The sequence below is a fragment of the Acipenser ruthenus genome, chromosome 4 (genome assembly GCF_902713425.1).
Source record: "Acipenser ruthenus chromosome 4, fAciRut3.2 maternal haplotype, whole genome shotgun sequence".
Taxonomy (NCBI): domain Eukaryota; kingdom Metazoa; phylum Chordata; class Actinopteri; order Acipenseriformes; family Acipenseridae; genus Acipenser; species Acipenser ruthenus.
The window spans coordinates 8,107,089-8,123,501 of record NC_081192.1 but is presented as its reverse complement, the minus strand read 5'-3'; the positions used below and the strand labels follow the sequence as shown (position 1 = coordinate 8,123,501).

General features: G+C 41.3%; 1 pseudogene; it reads left to right on the top strand.

Annotated features, from left to right (window-relative positions):
- The first annotated feature begins 32 nt into the window (after nt 1–32).
- On the top strand, nt 33–15,732 carry LOC117400780 (nucleoporin NUP42-like; annotated as a pseudogene).
- The last annotated feature ends 681 nt before the right edge of the window (nt 15,733–16,413 follow it).

Here is a 16,413-nt window from a genome sequence, read left to right as displayed (position 1 = left end):
ACGAATTGTTATACATTTAAGTAAACGTTAAAATGACAGTTTGTGGCTTCTTTTTACAAGGAAGGTGCCGTTTTCGTGACAAATGCTGGAATGAACATCCCAGAGACGTGAGTCATCACCAGCAACAGCCGAGTCGAGGAGGAGGTATGTGACTTAACACACACATTTTGCTTCGTTTCATTCAGTAACATCCTATTTTGAATTTGTTTTGTAAATAAAACGTAAACTACAACTCCGCTGCTAGCGTGCTATACACAGACCTGCTTTTCAGAAGACGTGTTTTAATGTTAACCTATAGGTGCGGTTCAGGGGGCGGAGCTAGGCACCAACAACCTATCATCTGCTGTCATCAATTAAATCTATCTTATTTAAACATTAGTCACCTCTACCTCGCTGTCTTGTGTTTTTTCGTTTTTGGCTTAAACCTAAGCGATTTCAAGACCCATCTACTTTTGCGTACCTCAATAATGGAGTACTTACAGCAGTTGTCATCGGATTCAGAGGATTCCCAGGATTTTCTGTCATTAACAGATCATTCTCCTTCAGCTTCAATCCAGGGTCCATCCAGTCTCCGTTTTTTCTCCCCTTCTGGTATTTCAGTTACATCTGATCAGGCTACTGATCAGGCTCTCGACCAGGTTCCAGTTCAAATGCTGCCTACCGTTCCTGCCACCCAAACATCGAATCTGCGGCGATCCAAGCGTCTTCAGCCTCAGGACGCCCCTCCGGATCGATTGTTTTGGAAGGACTGGCCCATGAATAAATTGATAAAAACCCTCCTTAAAAATGGTAATGCGATTCCGGCAGGGAGTGATAGAGAGTCTCTTTTCATTCTCTATTGCAATTCAGTCTCAGTAGAACCAGTCTTTCCTCCGAAAAAACATAATCAGCCGAGCCCAGCCATTCAGCGTCCTAAAACAGACAGCAGGCAGTCTATTCCGGATCTAACCACCCCCACAACTAGCACCGCTAACCAGCAGCCAGCCATTGAAATCCAACATTCGCAAATATTCAATGAGATAAAATCATTTATGCAGCCTTTTTCCGATACTCTATCTTCGGTCAGTTCTCAACTGTCGGATCTAGAAAAAAGGGTGTCTATTATGGAACAGGGAAAACAATCTACAGCGCAGTCATTAATTTCAGCATCAAATACTGCAGCGCCGCCTACAGCTTCTTCCGGTCCAGCCCTAATTTCAGCCAGCGAAGCAGATTCTCCAATATACAACCTTGCTACCGCATCTACATACGGATCCTCCTCTCCAACGGCAGCTAGACGTCACACTATATCTCCACAAATCAGACGTATCATTCTCGAAGATTTCCAAATTCCAGTTTGCTGCCCTCAGCTCTGCAATATCCAGCAGCAACGCCACAGTTCAATCAGCTGATTTTCAACTAAATCCAACTATTAATAAACTTCTTAATTCAGCTCAAGATTATGCTCATTCAGCTCATAAGAATATGGTGCGCTGGACTTCATCAGCAGTTGAAAGTTATATTCGTTCTTCATCATCTGAAATATCCTCCGCACATCAGTCCATTGCTAGTATGTCCGGAGTGGGGACGACCTTTCTGCCTGAGCCACCAAAGATTTCCCCCTAAGAAATAAAATTAAAGAAAGGGTTTTTTTTCTTTCCACTGTGCAGAGGGTCTTCACATAGTCATTAGGGTACAGTCTACTAACCCCTTTGTCACGTTAAGTGTTTGTTTTCTTTCATCTAAATGTTTTCTCTTTTCTTCTTTCTTATGCATTGGCGGTTCTCTCTTTTTTCTTCTTCATGTTGCGTCAGCGGGGAGCCGGGGGTCCATCTTTTGGGGGGGTTAGTAATTCCACTTTCTCCAACCCTTTGTTAAGCTCCGCTTCATTTACCTCATAGAGGAGGGTTCTCCATGAGTCAGAGGGGACCCCCGGCCAAACCCTTCCATCTGCATGTATGTTTCTTTTGGGATTCTTCTTTCAGGTCTGATGCCTCTATGTGAGGGTCCCCAAGCGGTGGCATCCCTCGTGTTTGTCTGGTCTCCTCAAAGACGGTGGCCCCTCTCCTGTTTGTCGGGTCTCCTCAGCGACGGAACCCCCCTTCTATTATGTTGGGCTTCAAAGAGGTGGAACACCACGCATTATATGTTTTAACAAATACTAACTTTATGTTTTCTTTCCGGTTCGCGAGCCTCTTCGTATGTCGGGTAACCTCAGAGACGGTGCCCCTCTTGGTATGTCGGGTCACCTCAAAGACGGTGGCCCCCCTCCTGTTTGTCGGGTCTCCTCAGCGACAGAACCCCCGTACTGTATATGTTGGGTCAGGAAGAGCCGGAACCTCTTTTGTGTTATCAATACTAATTCATGTTTTCTTTTCGGTTCGCGAGCCTCTTCGTATGTCGGGTAACCTCAGAGACGGTGCCCCTCTCGTATGTCGGGTCACCTCAAAGACGGTGGCCCCCCTCCTGTTTATCGTGTCTATCGATCAAGTAAATGTTGGGTCTGGAAGAGGCGGAGCCCCTCTCTCCATGTGTATATGTTTACTAACTGTCAATAAACACTATCAGGTGGCATAGCTCCGCCCCGTACTAATTTAAACAACCGAGGGGATTCCATGATTCAATGAACGCCAGTGTTATATTGCTTGCATTCTGGAGGATAACAACTAATTTCAGTGGGAAAATGGAGCATACACTGTCGAGACAGTTTAGATACAGTTATAATATTTGTGTTCAATAAAGTAATATATCAATTACCTAATACTAGCCACCGGACGAGCATGGAGATGGCCCCAATGGTCAGCTCAGATTACTAAATGTTCCTATGTTATATATACTCATATATGTTCCTTTTTTCAATCACTTTACTTTGTTTTGACGTTCACCGTACAACTTGTGTTCTACAACAAAAATTCTAGTAACTTGAAGGAAACTCAACCATAACTACAGCATATGCATAGTAAAGGTAGGGTGCAATGATTTTTCATGTTTTATAGTACCGTTGGTAGGTCAATAACAGTATCTGTGTAGTTTAACGCGAAGTGTATAAAAAAACAACTCTAAAGTTGACACCTCTATGAAAAGTTGAGCTCCCTCGAAGCTGCGGCTAATTTATGCTTCCTACATTACCGCTCGCCAAAACACAACGCACCCAGGGGTGAGATATCATGGTGAATAGATGTGTAATATATGGTTGCTGCAACACAGCAGGGCCATTGGAATCTCTCCACGAGTTTCCTAAAGAGCCGGTACGATGCCGACATTGGGTGAAGTTCGTGAAGAACTTCACCCATCTGCAGCACCCACTTTACCAAAGACAGCTTTATTAAGTTAATGATGTTCAAGATGGGTGCTGTTAAAAAAGTTAAATTAAATAAGGATGCAGATCTGACACCTGTCCAATCATTCGTGAGCAGAGGCGGGGTAGTTAATATGCCCGGTAAGCACTGAATTTCGCCGACTGTTATTGAGAAAAATCATACATTTTCAGTATTTAGAATTTAATTTAATCAATTTTATTTAAAATTTCACCAGACAAGGAAACGCCGTAGTGGATTTAGTTACGAATCCACTTTCTCTGAATAATTGTACTGGAGATGAGAGATCTTTAAAACAGAGTAGTGTTGACAAATTTGCCAAATTGAAACAAAGCAAGATGCTATCTATCCTCTTATTTTAGTTTATTCATGGTTTTCTGTGTAAACATGCTATTTAAAAATATTTGCATTGCGTATTTTATATAAATTATTTAAAGAATAAGCGCAGCATGCACAATTACTGCCTGAGACTTGGCTTTATCAGAGTGAGCCAAGAATAACCCCCACTAAAACGCTTTATATATCTATATATACACACACATACATACTGTATATATCTGCAATCTGCCTCCTTGTTTTGTATACTTCCTATCAGTCACTGATGTTCTGCCCATATAAATACCCGTGCGGGAGATGATTAGAGGTCCCTCACCTTTATTGAGGGTGGCGTAGTCGAAACATACAATTGATCATTTAACCTATTGTTTGATTTAATAACTAAATTACAGTAACGTGCTACAGCAGGGATGCATAGATGCAACAATCAAGCGATATTCTTCAAAATAAATTCACCGTCTGAATAAGGATGCTTGGCACAAGCTTTTAACTAAAAGCATGTGTGAAAATACTGCCAAGAATCAAATTCAGATTAAAAAACCTGAAAAGTGCTACTCTACCATCAACAGACTACAACAAACCACGGAAGAGAGAGAAGTAAGTGCAAATGTAAACAAGCTTTTTTTTTTTTTATTGTGAAGCCAATATAAGTGAAGCACAAAACCACCATTTCTGATCTGTTTGATTTAAGATGCTAAAACATCCGAACCAGTAACATCGCTTTCACTTCTGTCCTCCATCTACTGCATTTGTTTACACCACTAAATGTCCTGGTTTGACGTCACGCACGCGCGCTCGTCCGGGTACAGGTCTCAAAGGTTTTTGAAAACGGTCTAATCACAAATTTGCCTTTTTTTCCCACTTTATAAGTAACAAATGTGAGTGAAACTTTCAGGACATGTATAGAAAGTTTAGCTGCACTTAACAATGACTTTTTTATGTCATCGCACCCCACCTTTAACAGATCTGGCGCAGTTCATACAGCAGGGAGGCACGTCACTTGTCCACTTCATTTATTGCTGCAGCTGTAGATGGAGGCACCATAATGATAGCAACATTATTATTATTATTGATATTAGTTTATTTGGCGGACGCCTTTATTCAAGATTAATCTATCAACATCGATTTAGGTCACATGATACTCCTGTACAGAACATTCATTTTAAAATGTATTACTTGAGTGTATGTAAATGGGAAAGACAACTACCTATACTTTTTTTTTTAAAGATAATTCTAATTTGAATATCCGACCTAATTGATGACACATTCGTTTTGTTATTTTTTTTTTTAAGCTGGTTGTTACCTCTGTTCTGAGTCTGCCAGTTGAAATAAATTCATTTCCCACAGGGTATTAAACTGTCCTTGTGTCTGACAGTACCACTTAACATTCTTTTCTTCTTTGTTTATAAACACCAGGTTTTGGCAAGAGAGTCTGGGTCAATCCATCCCAAAGGTCTCAGAGCTCTGAGTACGTTCAGCCCTCTGCTTTCAACAAGCAGGCAGACTGGGGGAGAGGAGGAAGCGGCCGAGATGAGGGGAGGAACAGCTTTGGTGGACCTTCAGGATTTGGGAATCAGGTTGGCGGCAGGAAAGGGTTTTCAAACTCGGAAGCCTGCGGTTTCAGTTTTTCCAAACAGAACAGATTTTCCACATTGAATTCCCAGCAAGATTTTGAAGGAGGCAGCCAAGGAGATGACATTGAAAAACTTCTGTAAGTTCAATCAATCAATCAATCTTTATTTCTTGTATAGGGGCCTTTCACGATGAATCGCCTCAAAACTCTTTACAGATAAAAAACAAAAAAAGTATAGTATACAAAACAGTAAGGAGAATCAGTAAAAGATAAGATGACAAAATTCCCCTTTACAGCTCAACACTCCTCTAAAGCTGCCACCTACCTTCTTTCTCTGTATCCATGGAACACTGAGCAAACTTTTGTCCTGTGATCTAAGAGAGCAGCTAGGGACACATGGGGGTTAGCAGTCTTTTATTACTCTTTTCCACTGTATAACCGAGCAGCGCCAGGGACGTACTAAGCCCTCACGGTGTGGATAATGGGAGAATGGGTTGTTTTTCCACTGCTGAGCCGAGCCAAGTTACTAACGTCCCGTGCAACAAAAAAAAAGTTGTTATTAACTAATTCAGTTTGCCAAAAGATGCGCAAACAAATGGTGTTAAAAAATTTGCTTCAAATCATCAGAAATTCAGGCATAAACTCTCATTTCTGACGCATGACTCCAGATCTTCCTGAACACTTTTTCTGCCCACAGAGAAACTGGAGTCTGCACTTTCTCAGCGTCCCAAGGCTGTACTTTCCTCTCATCACGCATGCTGACTGCCATGTTTATTGTTTTTCTTTCTGGAGTGTACTGACTGATGCAACGTCATGATGAAAATCCTTAACCCTGCCTCTGGCTCGGCTTGGCTCGCAGCTGGATTCAGATGTCTTGTGAGGCTGGAGTTTCAGGGTTTAAATAGCCAGTGGAGAACCAACCATACCCGTACCGTACCGAGCCATCACAGGTCGGATGTGCCAGTGCAGAAGGGTTATAAGATATAGGGGAGCAAGGCTGTTCAAAGCTTTCTAAGTTAGAAGTAGGACTGTAAAATCAGTCCTAAACCATACAGGAAGCCAATGTAAGGCTGTAACACAGGGGTAATTTGTTCATGTTTCTTTGTTCTTGTTAAAACTCTGGCAGCAGCATTTTGCACAAGCTGCAATCGAGATATAGCACAACTTGAAATACCGGAGAAAAGACCATTGCAATCAATCCTAGATGTGTGACAGGGTGCCCACCCTTTGTGCATATTTATGTATATATTGTATTATTATTATTATTATTATTATTATTATTATTATTATTATTATTATTATTATTATTATTGTATGTTTTATTTATGTGCAGGCGGACGAAAGCCGTTCGTTATTATATATTATTTGAGACCCGCGAAAAGCCGGCTGTAATGTGTAGCTGGGTGGATGGGGTTAATTCCCCATCCCTATATAAAGCTTGTTAAAATGTGGCTGGAGCCTTAATAAGGTAATTGTTTAATGGGTAATTAAGGCTCCAGCCACAGAATATAAAAGAGCCACTCATTAGAGAAGGAGAGTGAGAGGAGATCATAGAGAGAGTAAATGCTACCAGCCAGTGAGCAACAGTACTTTTGTGAGAGAGTATTATTATTGTTAGTTTTTGTTTTGGCCAGTGTGCCCATTTCTTTTGTGCTTTGTTTTAAACTGTTTGTTTTTGTCAAATTAAAGTGAGCGCAGCCGCACTGTTTTGCCCCGTACCATCCTGTGTTTCTGATTCATGTCCTGGTCTCATGTCACCACTGCAGCCCTCACTTTCACAAATGTTATAAAAGAACGCATCAGTATCCAGCAGAGAAAGATAATGTGTTAGTTTGGCAATACTTCTTAAATGAAAAAAAGACTCTTTAGTAACATTCTTGTGACTCCAATGAAAGATAAGGATCAAAAGTAACACCCACATTTCTCATTTTAGCCTCAACTCAGAGGAGAAACAACCAAATGTGAAATCACCAATGTTTTAATACAGTACATCCTTGACACTTCGAATTCTCAGTGTATCTTTTAAACTGCAGGAAACAGCCTGTTTTGAAATTCACTGAAACATTTTGGTGGTCATAGTGATTATATATTCTTAATTCCAGAGTATTGGTAAATTTCATGCATTCAAAACTACTACTGTATTATCATTTTTTTACATTCATGCCATTTGATTTATTCTGTTTTGCTCCTCTTATTATTTCCATTTCCTAGTTTATTAGGTATTTTTGTAGATGTTGAGTGAAAAGTGCAGTTCTTTGGAAATCAGATAGTGAGATTAAAATTGACCAGAGATTTGTCACAAAGTTTTAGGCAAGCCAGCAGCTAACTAGGACACTTTTTTTTTTGCGCTTCTTACCTGCTATAAGTGTGCTACATGTACTGCCATTACTAATGAGGTTTATCATTGCATCGAGAAGTAATGCAAATGTGAAATCTGTATTTGTACATTGGATTAGATCACAGTGTAGCTGCTGTAGATAATTACATTTCCACGTTTGTAATAAAGATTGTGTGACACACATTCCTCAAGCAATCTTTTGCATTCATTTTGCATCACATAGGAATCAAAGTTCAAATCAAAGCCTTCTTAATTTAAGTAATGCAGTTTTTGTTTACAAGGATAAAAACATTGAAATGCGATCATCTCAATGCACGCTATTAAGTGGAAATGATTGCTTGTGATTTTTTTGTTTGACTGAGAAAGTATTAGTAATGAGTTAAAGCACAGGGGGTCAGTGTGTACTCTAATAACCCTGTTTAGAGTGTTATGCTCCAGCACACCTATTCAAAGAGCTCATCGCTTTGAAGGACTTGACACATTATATTCAATGACAAAATTATTAACAATGGTGTACAGCATGTTCATGTTTTTTGTTCAATAAAACCTTGCTCTCAGGAAGGAGGAGCAGAGTGGAAGAGTGCTGCCACATCACACAGTTTACTTCAGGACTACATTCTTCAGCATGATGTTAGAAAGCCAGCACTGCAACTTGATTTGGTTGGTGTCACTGAATTGTAAGAGTGTCCACAAAGTTTACAATATATTTATCCACTGTAAAAGCAAAAGATTAATTCAATTTGTAGGGTTAGAGTTGACCCAAATTCCTACAAAATTGTGAAGCTTGCTGTAAAATGCTTCAGATATTTAAACAGCATGGTGAGGTGTGATAACAGCTACTTTTCGCACTGACATTCCTTGTGTTCTAATAACATGCCCACAGCTAGGATATATCATATACAGTTAACATCATATGTTTCTTTCTAGCTTAGGGAAACAATCAAACATGTTATGGAAATTTGGGAAAGCTCCAATCAATGGCCTTTCTCTTGTTATTCTGTTGCCAAGGAAAAGCCTTTTGTCTCGGGTAACTTTACAAAACCTTGTGTAATGAAAAATCAGAACATAGGGGCACATGAAAGCATCTCTCTATCTTTCTCTCTCTCTCAATCTGTTTTTGTTGATCAGACTTACTGTTTTACATGTTCATACAATGGATGTAGTTGTGATCTATTTGTTATATACTGATAGCTAAATCTGAAGCTATGGCAGAGGATGGATATGACTGATGTGCTTGTTTAATGGGCCCCTGTTATTTTGGGGAAGGGTTCCTGGCTTGTATTGGGTGATTTGTTGCATACTTGCATACATCTGCTTGTTGTTTATTTATTGCTGTGTTTTCCTTGTGTTTTGCACAAGGGTTTCCAGACTTCTCACCTGAAGAACTACGACTGCAATACTGCAGTGGAGTGGCTTCAGGCGATTTACAGATTTACGTGAGAACACTTCATTATTATTATTTTTGACCAGGTACAGCCAGTTGGGAGTACAGTAACATTGAAATGAATATAGTCATAGTAATGGACAGTAATTGTTTTTCTTCTTCCCTTAACTGTTGTGATAAAAATACTATTTACTTATATATAAAAAAAATGTACATGGACCAGGTTCTGGAATTCCCCCTGAGGAGACAGCAAAACAGTAGTTGTGGTGTTCATTTTTAAAGAGCAGGCACTGTATACTTGTCCACAGTTTTCTTTGATAAAGACTTCACAGTGAATAGTTTGTCTCAGATTATATATGTGTGTGTATATATATATATTGTGTGTGCTGATGCGCCAGGGAGGCAAAATAAGCTGATCCCTGGAGCCAGCATTACACTTCAGCCATTAACACCAGACAGAAGGATATCTACATCATCATATGGAAGGAAACGTAAATGGATGGAGACACATATGGATCACATTAGTTTACTGTAAAGCTACGTCTTAGTTGGTGCTTATCTTGGCGAGAGCCGAGTTCAAATCAGCATGAAGTTTTAACATCTGCTCTCGTGTAATGGAAATCATGAAGATCTGGATACGTCCAGTGACTGCTGTGAATAGTGCAGCTGGCAACAAGGGAAAGACCTTGTGACAGCCTGGAGAGACAGCTGACAGGAGGAAAGAGACCCCATTGGGGCTGGTAAGGGTTAGCTACCCTTGTCGGCAGTATCCAGCTCTGTGTTTACAGGATGCTGGAGACACCCGCCCAAGGCTTCTAAGAAATTAAAGAGAAAAATACCCCTAGAGTCTGCGAGAGCGGGGGCGGAAGATGACTCAACGTTGGACAACACGGTTAACGACTTAGGAACGGAAACGGATATGAGTATGGAGAGTACTTCACAAAAGACTAGTTCAAGATCTGCAGTTAACAAAGACATGGAACTCCAGGTTTGTGTCTGCGGCTGGAGCAAGGCGACAACGGTCAGGGGTTTGAAGATTCATCAAGGGAGAATGAAATGCTTGAGGGAGAAGGGACAAGGGCCTCGCATTGATCAGTACTTCTTACGAAGTCAGTCAAGTCAGTCGAATGAAATCCAGCGACAGGAAGCAAACCACAGTTCGCAGGATATCAGCACCCCTGTCATAGATGTGAGGAGGACTTGCATGGACACAGTTAGTGATGAACCTAATGATCCTTGTGAACCCGGTCAGACAAACCAGCATAAGAGAGAAAAGAACCTCAACGGGCACAAGCCTGGAGTTAAATGGCCAAGAGCTTGTGAGAAAACTGCATGGGACACAGTAAACACAGATCTCTGCGTTGCATTGGAAAGATTAAGTGGAACAGTTGAAAAGAAGCTGGATAAATTTGGGGACATCATCTACGCATATGGAAGTGAGAGGTTTGGAGTTGAAAAAAGGAAGGAAAAAGTACAAACTATTCCTGGAAAGTCTAGACGGCAGCAGGAGATTGAACGCTTAGTTAGAGAAAGGAGACAGCTGAGGAACCAATGGAGAAGAGCAGAACAAAGTCAGAAGGAGGGACTCAATCTCTTACAAAGGGTCATAAAAGATAAGCTTGCAACATTGCGCAGAGCTGAGCGCCTACGGAAACGCTACAAAAAGAAGGAGCGTGCGAGAGCTAACTTTTATAAAGACCCATTCAAATTTGTAAAGAATTTATTCACCAGTGAGAAGAATGGCACACTAAAAGCATCTAAGGTTGAGCTGGAGAGATATTTGGAGGAAACACATACAGATTCAAAAAGGCAGGAGCCTATGTCAATTCCGTCAGACATCCCACTTATCAATCCACCAGAATACCAAATGGAGGATTGTGCACCTAAGTGGAAAGAAATAGAGCAAGCTGTGAAAAAAGCAAGGGCTTCATCATCTCCAGGGCCTAATGGAGTTCCGTACAGAGTGTACAAGAGTGCTTCAGGAGTTCTACGAATTCTGTGGAAATTGATGAAAGTGGCATGGGAAAAACAGGTTGTACCAAGAGCATGGCGCCGAGCAGGTGGAGTCTTTATACCTAAAGAAAAAGATTCTACAAGCATCAGTCAGTTTCGTCCCATTTCCCTATTAAACGTAGAAGGCAAGATTTTCTTCAGCATTATTGCTCAGAGATTGTCAGCTTACCTATTAAAGAACTGCTTCATTGACACTTCAATACAAAAAGCAGGCATTCCAGGTTTCCCAGGTTGCTTAGAACACATCAATGTGATCTGGCAACAAATTAAATCAGCTAAAAAGGAGAGGAAGGAGCTCCATGTGACATTCCTGGATTTGGCTAATGCATATGGTTCAGTGCCACATGAACTACTTTGGGCAGCATTTGATTTTTTCAGTGTACCGATGACAATAACAAATTTAGTGAAAGCCTATTTTGGAGATTTGCAATTCAGTTTTTCAACTTCAGAATTCAGCACTACATGGCAATGCCTAGAGGTTGGAATAATGGCAGGATGCACCATTTCTCCACTGGCTTTTACCATGGCAATGGAAGTAATCATTAGGGCATCAAAATGGGTAGTAGGAGGAGAGCGCTTGGCTTCTGGAATGCGACTACCACCAATTCGAGCATACATGGATGACATGACAACCATGACTACAACAGTAGCCTGCACTAATCGATTATTGGGCAAATTAACCAATAACATTGAATGGGCACGAATGCAATTCAAGCCCACTAAATCAAGGAGCATCTCTATAATTAAAGGCAAAGTAGTAGATAAAACATTCTTCATTAATGGTGAGGCAATACCAACAGTGTCTGAGAAGCCAGTGAAGAGTCTTGGGAGATGGTACGACGGGGATCTAAAGGACACAGTTCGTGTGGGAGAAGTTAGACAACAAGCAGTGGAAGGGTTGAAGAGCATAGACAGCTGCGCTCTACCAGGTAAACTAAAACTCTGGTGCTTTCAGTTTGGTCTACTGCCGAGGTTGCTGTGGCCACTGACTGTGTACGAGGTTTCTTTGACAACAGTAGAGAAGCTGGAAGCTTTAATCAGTTCATACATCAGGAAATGGTTGGGAGTTCCACGCTGCCTCAGCAGAGTGGGACTTTATGGTAAAGGAATACTGCAGCTACCAGTCTCTGCTCTAACCGAGGAGTTTAAGTGCGCCAAGGTCAGACTGGAAATGACATTAGTAGAGTCACGCGATAAATGCGTAAGGGAGGCAGCACCTGTGTTGAAAACTGTAAGAAAGTGGGCGGCAAAGAAAGTTGTGGAAGATGCAAAGGCTGCCCTTCGAATTGGTGATATCATGGGGCAAGTTCAGCATGGAAGAGGGGGTCTTGGTTTCAGTTCAACTCCTCCTACATGGCACAAGGCGGCCCCAGCTCAAAGGAGGAAGCTGGTAGTCAACGAGGTGCAAAAGCAGGAGGAGAGGATGAGGTGTATAAAGGCCATTTCCCAGGCCAAACAGGGAGAATGGATGAGATGGGAGAGTGTGGAACAACGCAAGATTGGCTGGCAAGACCTATGGTCAATGGAACAGAGCAGGATCAGTTTCCTCATCAGGTCAACATATGATGTTCTCCCATCACCACAGAACCTAAACCTCTGGGTAGGAGAGGATCCCTCATGTCCATTGTGTTCATCACCTGCAACATTAAGGCACATTTTGACAGGATGTAAGGTGGCTCTTAGCCAAGGACGGTTTACTTGGCGCCATGACCAGGTGCTGCGATGTTTGGCCTTAGCATTGGAAGACAAGCGTAACATGACCAATAAGTTGCCACCTGTTCCATCAAAACATTACACACAAAAGACAACATTCCTCCGCCCAGGAGAGCAACCACCAAGAAAAGGTGTTAAAACCAATCCTCGCCCAGGACAACTGGAAGCTGCTAGAGACTGGAATATGCTGGCAGATGTTGGTCAACGGCTTATTTTTCCACCTGAGATTGCCACCACTAACCTTCGACCAGATATTGTCTTGTGGTCTGGATCAGCACGCCTTGTTCACCTGGTAGAGTTAACAGTGCCATGGGAGGATGCTGTAGATGAGGCGTATGAGAGGAAGAAACTGCGGTATGCTCAACTAGCCACTGAAGCGGAACAGCGAGGATGGAGAGTTCGGGTTTACCCAGTGGAAGTGGGTTGTCGAGGATTTGTGGCACACTCTACAACCCGGTTTCTCAGAGACGTCGGATTCAGTGGCCAAGAGCTGCGTCGCACAGTGAAGAACTTATCTGAAGCAGCAGAGAGGAGCAGCAACTGGCTGTGGTTGAGACGGAAAGATTCTGGCTGGGGACAGGTAAGTAAGCTGGGCTGAGTTGAGTGGGGGACGGAGGGGGGTGATGCTGGGACGCCAGAATCACCGTCGAGCCCTCTTGAGGTGTCGTGGGCTAGTCGACGAAACACTGAGGATGGAAGGTGCCCACTTGAAAACCCCAGAGATGTACCCTACTTAGCTCAATCCAGACGGTTGTCATGCTGATGCGCTGGGGAGGCCGCACTTTGGTTGATCCCCGGAGCCAGCATCGCAGCCGTTGTGTGTGCTGATGTGCCAGGGAGGCAAAATAAGCTGATCCCTGGAGCCAGCATTACACTTCAGCCATTAACACCAGACAGAAGGATATCTACATCATCATATGGAAGGAAACGTAAATGGATGGAGACACATATGGATCACATTAGTTTACTGTAAAGCTACGTCTTAGTTGGTGCTTATCTTGGCGAGAGCCGAGTTCAAATCAGCATGAAGTTTTAACATCTGCTCTCGTGTAATGGAAATCATAATTATATATATATATATATAAATAATATTATATTAATGATGGTGGTGTTGTGTTTAAAGTTGTAGGTGAATTCCCTACTGTATGCTACTTTATTCACCTTTTGTACTTTCTCTAAATTGTGTATTTTTTTTTACTAGGCTAATTCTGTGCATAAGTTAGCAAATCAATTTAAAAACAGATTACTGGAGTTAGACACAGAATTCAACAACAAGATCATCTTTGGTAAGTTTAACATCAAAGAGATTATTATTTTTTTAATATTGAAGGATAAAAACTGATAACTGAATATTCTGGATAAAAACTGAAAATTCTCTATAAATACATGAATAGGATTAAAAAATAACTTGTTCAGAGGTAAGCCAGTATTTCTGGCAAAATGCTCAGTTGTCTTTAAATTCCCAGCCGAGCACACACGTGTAAGACAGATCTGTGCTGTACTTCTTGCTTTTCCCTGGCAATGTGCTTTTTTTTTCAATCTTGTAGGACACGGGAAGCTCTTGCGAATATAACTTCCATTCCATAGAAAGCACCAGGAGGGGGAATGATGAAACAAATAATCATATGTCTTTTAAAGATGTGTTCAAAATAATATATAATATATATATATATATATATATATATATATATATATATATATATATATATATATATATATATAGTTTAAGATTGCAGAACGGAACAGTCCCAAACAGAATACCCCAGCTGTTGGGTTTGGTGCACAGCATTAACCCTTTACAGCATGATCAGGAGCAAAAGTAGCAAAATAAATGTGTAGGCTAAATGTTAATAAAAGTTTCTATGTCTGTGTGCTTAAATTTTTTTTTTTTTTTGGGGGGGGGGGGGGGGGGTTACGGCTTCTTGTGTTAAGCCACACTATTTACAGTAAACGTCATCAGTGACTAGAGGTTGCATTTAATTTAATTTACAGGTTTTGCAGCAAGTGAACCTAGTGCTTCAGTTTCAAATCCAGCAGTGGGTTTGGAAGTGCACCCCCTGGTGGTACAGCTGGATTCGGCAGCTCCCCAGCACCACAGGAGCAGTCAGCTTTCGGGGCTCTAAGAACTACTCCCTCTGCAGGTTTCGGAAGCTTCTCCTCCACATCCTCTGCCGCCTCTTTCTCCTTTGCTGCGCCCTCAGCAGTGAAAGAGCAGTCTTCTGGCTTTGGCAGCGTGCAGCCCCTAGGCTTCTGTGGGATTCGGAAGCAGCTCAGGGATCGGGGCTCCCTCCTTGAGCTCCTCTGGGTTCGGTGGTTCCTCTGGCTTTGGGGGACCTTCCTCTGCTTCCTCAGTATCTGGAAGTTCCTCGGTACCTCCTGCACATGTTTTAGGCAGCACCAGCACAGGAACTTCCTCTGCTGCTTCAGGAAAGTTATTCACACCACAGAACGAGCTAACGGCAGAAGAGCTGAAGGAGTTTGGAGGAAAGAGGTTCAACCTGGGCAAGATTCCACTGAAGCACCTCCAGTGGAGCTCCTGGTGATTTTGAGTTTGAACATTTTTTAATCATTGAACATTTTTATGTTAATCATGTGTTTGACTGCTTTGCCTTTTTTTTTTTTTTTAAAAGATCTTACATTTAACAAGATAAAATAAATTAAAGATAAACAAGAAGAAAATAAAAAAGATATATTGTATTATTTGTAAGGGTATGTAATAAAGTTGTGGTACTTTATTTAGCAAGACAAGTGTGACACTCCTGGTCTGCAGCATGCTAAATAACTGTATTGTAAAACTGTACTGCATTTATTTATTCATTAGGATATAGTTTGGGAATAGAAGTGCATCCCAACGTTCCTTAGTAACTTTCCTCTTTTGCCACTGTTAATTTATGCCTTTTAATATAATGTATGGTACACTGTCACATGCCAAACTACACTAGACAGGAGGCCAGTAATACTGAATTCCAACTGTTATAATACTGTGACGTCCTTCCTGTTGACAAGCTTAGTAGATTTTTTTTTTTTTGTAAACTAATTTTACTACAAGCTTGGCACTATTTATAAGTTAGTTGCCACGTACAGCACTGTGTTTAAAAAATGTTTTATCCTATAATAAAAAAATTATAAAAAATATTGTAATGTGTACCAGTAATCTGTTTCCACAGTTGACAGTGTTTTGGACAGACGGAATCCACTTCCTTTCCAATGAACTAACTGACCTTCATCAACCACATTCTCATTCAGAGCAACTGCAGGGACTTTCCAAAAACCTCCAGTAAGGAAAGTGTCTTCCAACCCCCTTTCCTCTTCACTCCACAGCCAGTTATTTATACTGGAGTGTCTGTGAAATCGCAGGGTTATTTATCCCTCCCAAAGATTGATTTAATGACAAAGTGATTTTATAACACTAATCATTGATGGTGTTTACATGGACAGTACCGTACTTTTCAAGAAAAGGCGTTGCTATGCTGTTCTGATTTAGGAAAAAACGTTGGCCATACCAAATGCACGTTACTCAATTCATAGTAATTTAGGGGAGGGGATATTTAAATGTCCATGTCTGCCTAGTAATTTGGAAAAGAAAGACTGAATATTGTGCCATGTGGGAGCACGGGGAGTTACACTACAATACAATAATAAACGGTATGCTGCTTAGGCCTATATGAATATAAGATTGAGAACAGGGGATATGTAAAAATACATACGAGGTTCCTGCAGCTGTGGTAGAAGTGCCAGGTGCAGAATCCGCTTAACACAC